Genomic DNA, 6,509 nt, shown 5'->3' on the forward strand with positions numbered 1-6,509 from the left:
TAACTCCCTGTATATAACTGAATCAGAGTAACTCCCTGTATATAACTTAATCAGAGTAACTCCCTGTATATAACTGAATCAGAGTAACTCCCTGTATATAACTGAATCAGAGTAACTCCCTGTACATAACTGAATCAGAGTAACTCCCTGTATATAACTGAATCAGAGTAACTCCCTGTATATAACTGAATCAGAGTAACTCCCTGTATATAACTGAATCAGAGTAACTCCCTGTACATAACTGAATCAGAGTAACTCCCTGTATATAACTGAATCAGAGTAACTCCCTGTATATAACTGAATCAGAGCTGAGTAACTCCCTGTATATAACTGAATCAGAGTAACTCCCTGTATATAACTGAATCAGAGTAACTCCCTGTATATAACTGAATCAGAGTAACTCCCTGTACATAACTGAATCAGAGTAACTCCCTGTACATAACTGAATCAGAGTAACTCCCTGTATATAACTGAATCAGAGCTGAGTAACTCCCTGTATATAACTGAATCAGAGTAACTCCCTGTATATAACTGAATCAGAGTAACTCCCTGTACATAACTGAATCAGAGTAACTCCCTGTACATAACTGAATCAGAGTAACTCCCTGTACATAACTGAATCAGAGTAACTCCCTGTATATAACTGAATCAGAGCTGAGTAACTCCCTGTATATAACTGAATCAGAGTAACTCCCTGTATATAACTGAATCAGAGTAACTCCCTGTATATAACTGAATCAGAGCTGAGTAACTCCCTGTATATAACTGAATCAGAGTAACTCCCTGTATATAACTGAATCAGAGTAACTCCATGTATATAACTGAATCAGAGCAGAGTAACTCCCTGTATATAACTGAATCAGAGTAATTCCCTGTACATAACTGAATCAGAGTAACTCCCTGTATATAACTGAATCAGAGCTGAGTAACTGAATCAGAGCTGAGTAACTGAATCAGAGCTGAGTAACTGAATCAGAGCAGAGTAACTGAAACAGAGCTGAGTAACTCCCTGTATATAACTGAATCAGAGTAACTCCCTGTACATAACTGAATCAGAGCTGAGTAACTGAAACAGAGCTGAGTAACTCCCTGTATATAACTGAATCAGAGTAACTCCCTGCATATAACTGAATCAGAGTAACTCCCTGTACATAACTGAATCAGAGTAACTCCCTGTATATAACTGAATCAGAGTAACTCCCTGTATATAACTGAATCAGAGTAACTCCCTGTACATGACTGAATCAGAGTAACTCCCTGTACATAACTGAATCAGAGTAGCTCCCTGTATATAACTGAATCAGAGCTGAGTAACTGAATCAGAGCAGAGTAACTCCCTGTATATAACTGAATCAGAGTAACTCCCTGTACATAACTGAATCAGAGTAACTCCCTGTATATAACTGAATCAGAGCTGAGTAACTGAATCAGAGCAGAGTAACTCCCTGTATATAACTGAATCAGAGTAACTCCCTGTACATAACTGAATCAGAGTAACTCCCTGTATATAACTGAATCAGAGTAACTCCCTGTATATAACTGAATCAGAGTAACTCCCTGTATATAACTGAATCAGAGTAACTCCCTGTACATAACTGAATCAGAGTAACTCCCTGTATATAACTTAATCAGAGTAACTCCCTGTATATAACTGAATCAGAGCTGAGTAACTGAATCAGAGCAGAGTAACTCCCTGTATATAACTGAATCAGAGTAACTCCCTGTATATAACTTAATCAGAGTAACTCCCTGTATATAACTGAATCAGAGTAACTCCCTGTATATAACTGAATCAGAGTAACTCCCTGTACATAACTGAATCAGAGTAACTCCCTGTATATCTGAATCAGAGTAACTCCCTGTATATAACTGAATCAGAGTAACTCCCTGTATATAACTGAATCAGAGTAACTCCCTGTACATAACTGAATCAGAGTAACTCCCTGTATATAACTGAATCAGAGTAACTCCCTGTATATAACTGAATCAGAGCTGAGTAACTCCCTGTATATAACTGAATCAGAGTAACTCCCTGTATATAACTGAATCAGAGTAACTCCCTGTACATAACTGAATCAGAGTAACTCCCTGTACATAACTGAATCAGAGTAACTCCCTGTATATAACTGAATCAGAGCTGAGTAACTCCCTGTATATAACTGAATCAGAGTAACTCCCTGTATATAACTGAATCAGAGTAACTCCCTGTATATAACTGAATCAGAGCAGAGTAACTCCCTGTATATAACTGAATCAGAGTAACTCCCTGTACATAACTGAATCAGAGCTGAATAACTGAATCAGAGCAGAGTAACTCCCTGTATATAACTGAATCAGAGTAACTCCCTGTATATAACTGAATCAGAGTAACTCCCTGTACATAACTGAATCAGAGTAACTCCCTGTACATAACTGAATCAGAGTAACTCCCTGTATATAACTGAATCAGAGCTGAGTAACTCCCTGTATATAACTGAATCAGAGTAACTCCCTGTATATAACTGAATCAGAGTAACTCCCTGTATATAACTGAATCAGAGTAACTCCCTGTACATAACTGAATCAGAGTAACTCCCTGTACATAACTGAATCAGAGTAACTCCCTGTATATAACTGAATCAGAGCTGAGTAACTCCCTGTATGTAACTGAATCAGAGTAACTCCCTGTATATAACTGAATCAGAGTAACTCCCTGTACATAACTGAATCAGAGTAACTCCCTGTACATAACTGAATCAGAGTAACTCCCTGTATATAACTGAATCAGAGCTGAGTAACTCCCTGTATATAACTGAATCAGAGTAACTCCCTGTATATAACTGAATCAGAGTAACTCCCTGTACATAACTGAATCAGAGTAACTCCCTGTACATAACTGAATCAGAGTAACTCCCTGTATATAACTGAATCAGAGCTGAGTAACTCCCTGTATATAACTGAATCAGAGTAACTCCCTGTATATAACTGAATCAGAGTAACTCCCTGTACATAACTGAATCAGAGTAACTCCCTGTATATAACTGAATCAGAGCTGAGTAACTCCCTGTATATAACTGAATCAGAGTAACTCCCTGTATATAACTGAATCAGAGTAACTCCCTGTATATAACTGAATCAGAGCTGAGTAACTCCCTGTATATAACTGAATCAGAGTAACTCCCGGTATATAACTGAATCAGAGTAACTCCCTGTATATAACTGAATCAGAGTAACTCCCTGTACATAACTGAATCAGAGTAACTCCCTGTACATAACTGAATCAGAGTAACTCCCTGTATATAACTGAATCAGAGCAGAGTAACTCCCTGTATATAACTGTATCAGAGTAACTCCCTGTATATAACTGAATCAGAGTACCTCCCTGTACATAACTGAATCAGAGCTGAGTAACTCCCTGTATATAACTGAATCAGAGTAACTCCCTGTATATAACTGAATCAGAGCAGAGTGACTCCCTGTATATAACTGAATCAGAGTAACTCCCTGTACATAACTGAATCAGAGCTGAATAACTGAATCAGAGCAGAGTAACTCCCTGTACATAACTGAATCAGAGTAACTCCCTGTACATAACTGAATCAGAGTAACTCCCTGTATATAACTGAATCAGAGCTGTGTAACTCCCTGTATATAACTGAATCAGAGTAACTCCCTGTATATAACTGAATCAGAGTAACTCCCTGTATATAACTGAATCAGAGCTGAGTAACTCCCTGTATATAACTGAATCAGAGTAACTCCCTGTATATAACTGAATCAGAGTAACTCCATGTATATAACTGAATCAGAGCAGAGTAACTCCCTGTATATAACTGAATCAGAGTAATTCCCTGTACATAACTGAATCAGAGTAACTCCCTGTATATAACTGAATCAGAGCTGAGTAACTGAATCAGAGCTGAGTAACTGAATCAGAGCTGAGTAACTGAATCAGAGCAGAGTAACTGAAACAGAGCTGAGTAACTCCCTGTATATAACTGAATCAGAGTAACTCCCTGCATATAACTGAATCAGAGTAACTCCCTGTACATAACTGAATCAGAGTAACTCCCTGTATATAACTGAATCAGAGTAACTCCCTGTATATAACTGAATCAGAGTAACTCCCTGTACATGACTGAATCAGAGTAACTCCCTGTACATAACTGAATCAGAGTAGCTCCCTGTATATAACTGAATCAGAGCTGAGTAACTGAATCAGAGCAGAGTAACTCCCTGTATATAACTGAATCAGAGTAACTCCCTGTACATAACTGAATCAGAGTAACTCCCTGTATATAACTGAATCAGAGCTGAGTAACTGAATCAGAGCAGAGTAACTCCCTGTATATAACTGAATCAGAGTAACTCCCTGTATATAACTTAATCAGAGTAACTCCCTGTATATAACTGAATCAGAGTAACTCCCTGTATATAACTGAATCAGAGTAACTCCCTGTACATAACTGAATCAGAGTAACTCCCTGTATATAACTGAATCAGAGTAACTCCCTGTATATAACTGAATCAGAGCTGAGTAACTCCCTGTATATAACTGAATCAGAGTAACTCCCTGTATATAACTGAATCAGAGTAACTCCCTGTACATAACTGAATCAGAGTAACTCCCTGTACATAACTGAATCAGAGTAACTCCCTGTATATAACTGAATCAGAGCTGAGTAACTCCCTGTATATAACTGAATCAGAGTAACTCCCTGTATATAACTGAATCAGAGTAACTCCCTGTATATAACTGAATCAGAGCAGAGTAACTCCCTGTATATAACTGAATCAGAGTAACTCCCTGTACATAACTGAATCAGAGCTGAATAACTGAATCAGAGCAGAGTAACTCCCTGTATATAACTGAATCAGAGTAACTCCCTGTACATAACTGAATCAGAGTAACTCCCTGTACATAACTGAATCAGAGTAACTCCCTGTACATAACTGAATCAGAGCTGAGTAACTCCCTGTATATAACTGAATCAGAGTAACTCCCTGTATATAACTGAATCAGAGTAACTTCCTGTACATAACTGAATCAGAGTAACTCCCTGTACATAACTGAATCAGAGTAACTCCCTGTATATAACTGAATCAGAGCTGAGTAACTCCCTGTATATAACTGAATCAGAGTAACTCCCTGTATATAACTGAATCAGAGTAACTCCCTGTATATAACTGAATCAGAGCTGAGTAACTCCCTGTATATAACTGAATCAGAGTAACTCCCTGTATATAACTGAATCAGAGTAACTCCCTGTATATAACTGAATCAGAGCTGAGTAACTGAATCAGAGCTGAGTAACTGAATCAGAGCTGAGTAACTGAATCAGAGCAGAGTAACTGAAACAGAGCTGAGTAACTCCCTATATATAACTGAATCAGAGTAACTCCCTGTACATAACTGAATCAGAGCTGAGTAACTGAAACAGAGCTGAGTAACTCCCTGTATATAACTGAATCAGAGTAACTCCCTGCATATAACTGAATCAGAGTAACTCCCTGTACATAACTGAATCAGAGTAACTCCCTGTATATAACTGAATCAGAGTAACTCCCTGTATATAACTGAATCAGAGTAACTCCCTGTACATGACTGAATCAGAGTAACTCCCTGTACATACCTGAATCAGAGTAGCTCCCTGTATATAACTGAATCAGAGCTGAGTAACTGAATCAGAGCAGAGTAACTCCCTGTATATAACTGAATCAGAGTAACTCCCTGTACATAACTGAATCAGAGTAACTCCCTGTATATAACTGAATCAGAGCTGAGTAACTGAATCAGAGCAGAGTAACTCCCTGTATATAACTGAATCAGAGTAACTCCCTGTATATAACTTAATCAGAGTAACTCCCTGTATATAACTGAATCAGAGTAACTCCCTGTATATAACTGAATCAGAGTAACTCCCTGTACATAACTGAATCAGAGTAACTCCCTGTATATAACTGAATCAGAGTAACTCCCTGTATATAACTGAATCAGAGTAACTCCATGTATATAACTGAATCAGAGCAGAGTAACTCCCTGTATATAACTGAATCAGAGTAATTCCCTGTACATAACTGAATCAGAGTAACTCCCTGTATATAACTGAATCAGAGCTGAGTAACTGAATCAGAGCTGAGTAACTGAATCAGAGCTGAGTAACTGAATCAGAGCAGAGTAACTGAAACAGAGCTGAGTAACTCCCTGTATATAACTGAATCAGAGTAACTCCCTGTACATAACTGAATCAGAGCTGAGTAACTGAAACAGAGCTGAGTAACTCCCTGTATATAACTGAATCAGAGTAACTCCCTGCATATAACTGAATCAGAGTAACTCCCTGTACATAACTGAATCAGAGTAACTCCCTGTATATAACTGAATCAGAGTAACTCCCTGTATATAACTGAATCAGAGTAACTCCCTGTACATGACTGAATCAGAGTAACTCCCTGTACATAACTGAATCAGAGTAGCTCCCTGTATATAACTGAATCAGAGCTGAGTAACTGAATCAGAGCAGAGTAAC

The sequence above is a fragment of the Oncorhynchus kisutch genome, linkage group LG9, assembly GCF_002021735.2.
Source record: "Oncorhynchus kisutch isolate 150728-3 linkage group LG9, Okis_V2, whole genome shotgun sequence".
NCBI lineage: Eukaryota > Metazoa > Chordata > Actinopteri > Salmoniformes > Salmonidae > Oncorhynchus > Oncorhynchus kisutch.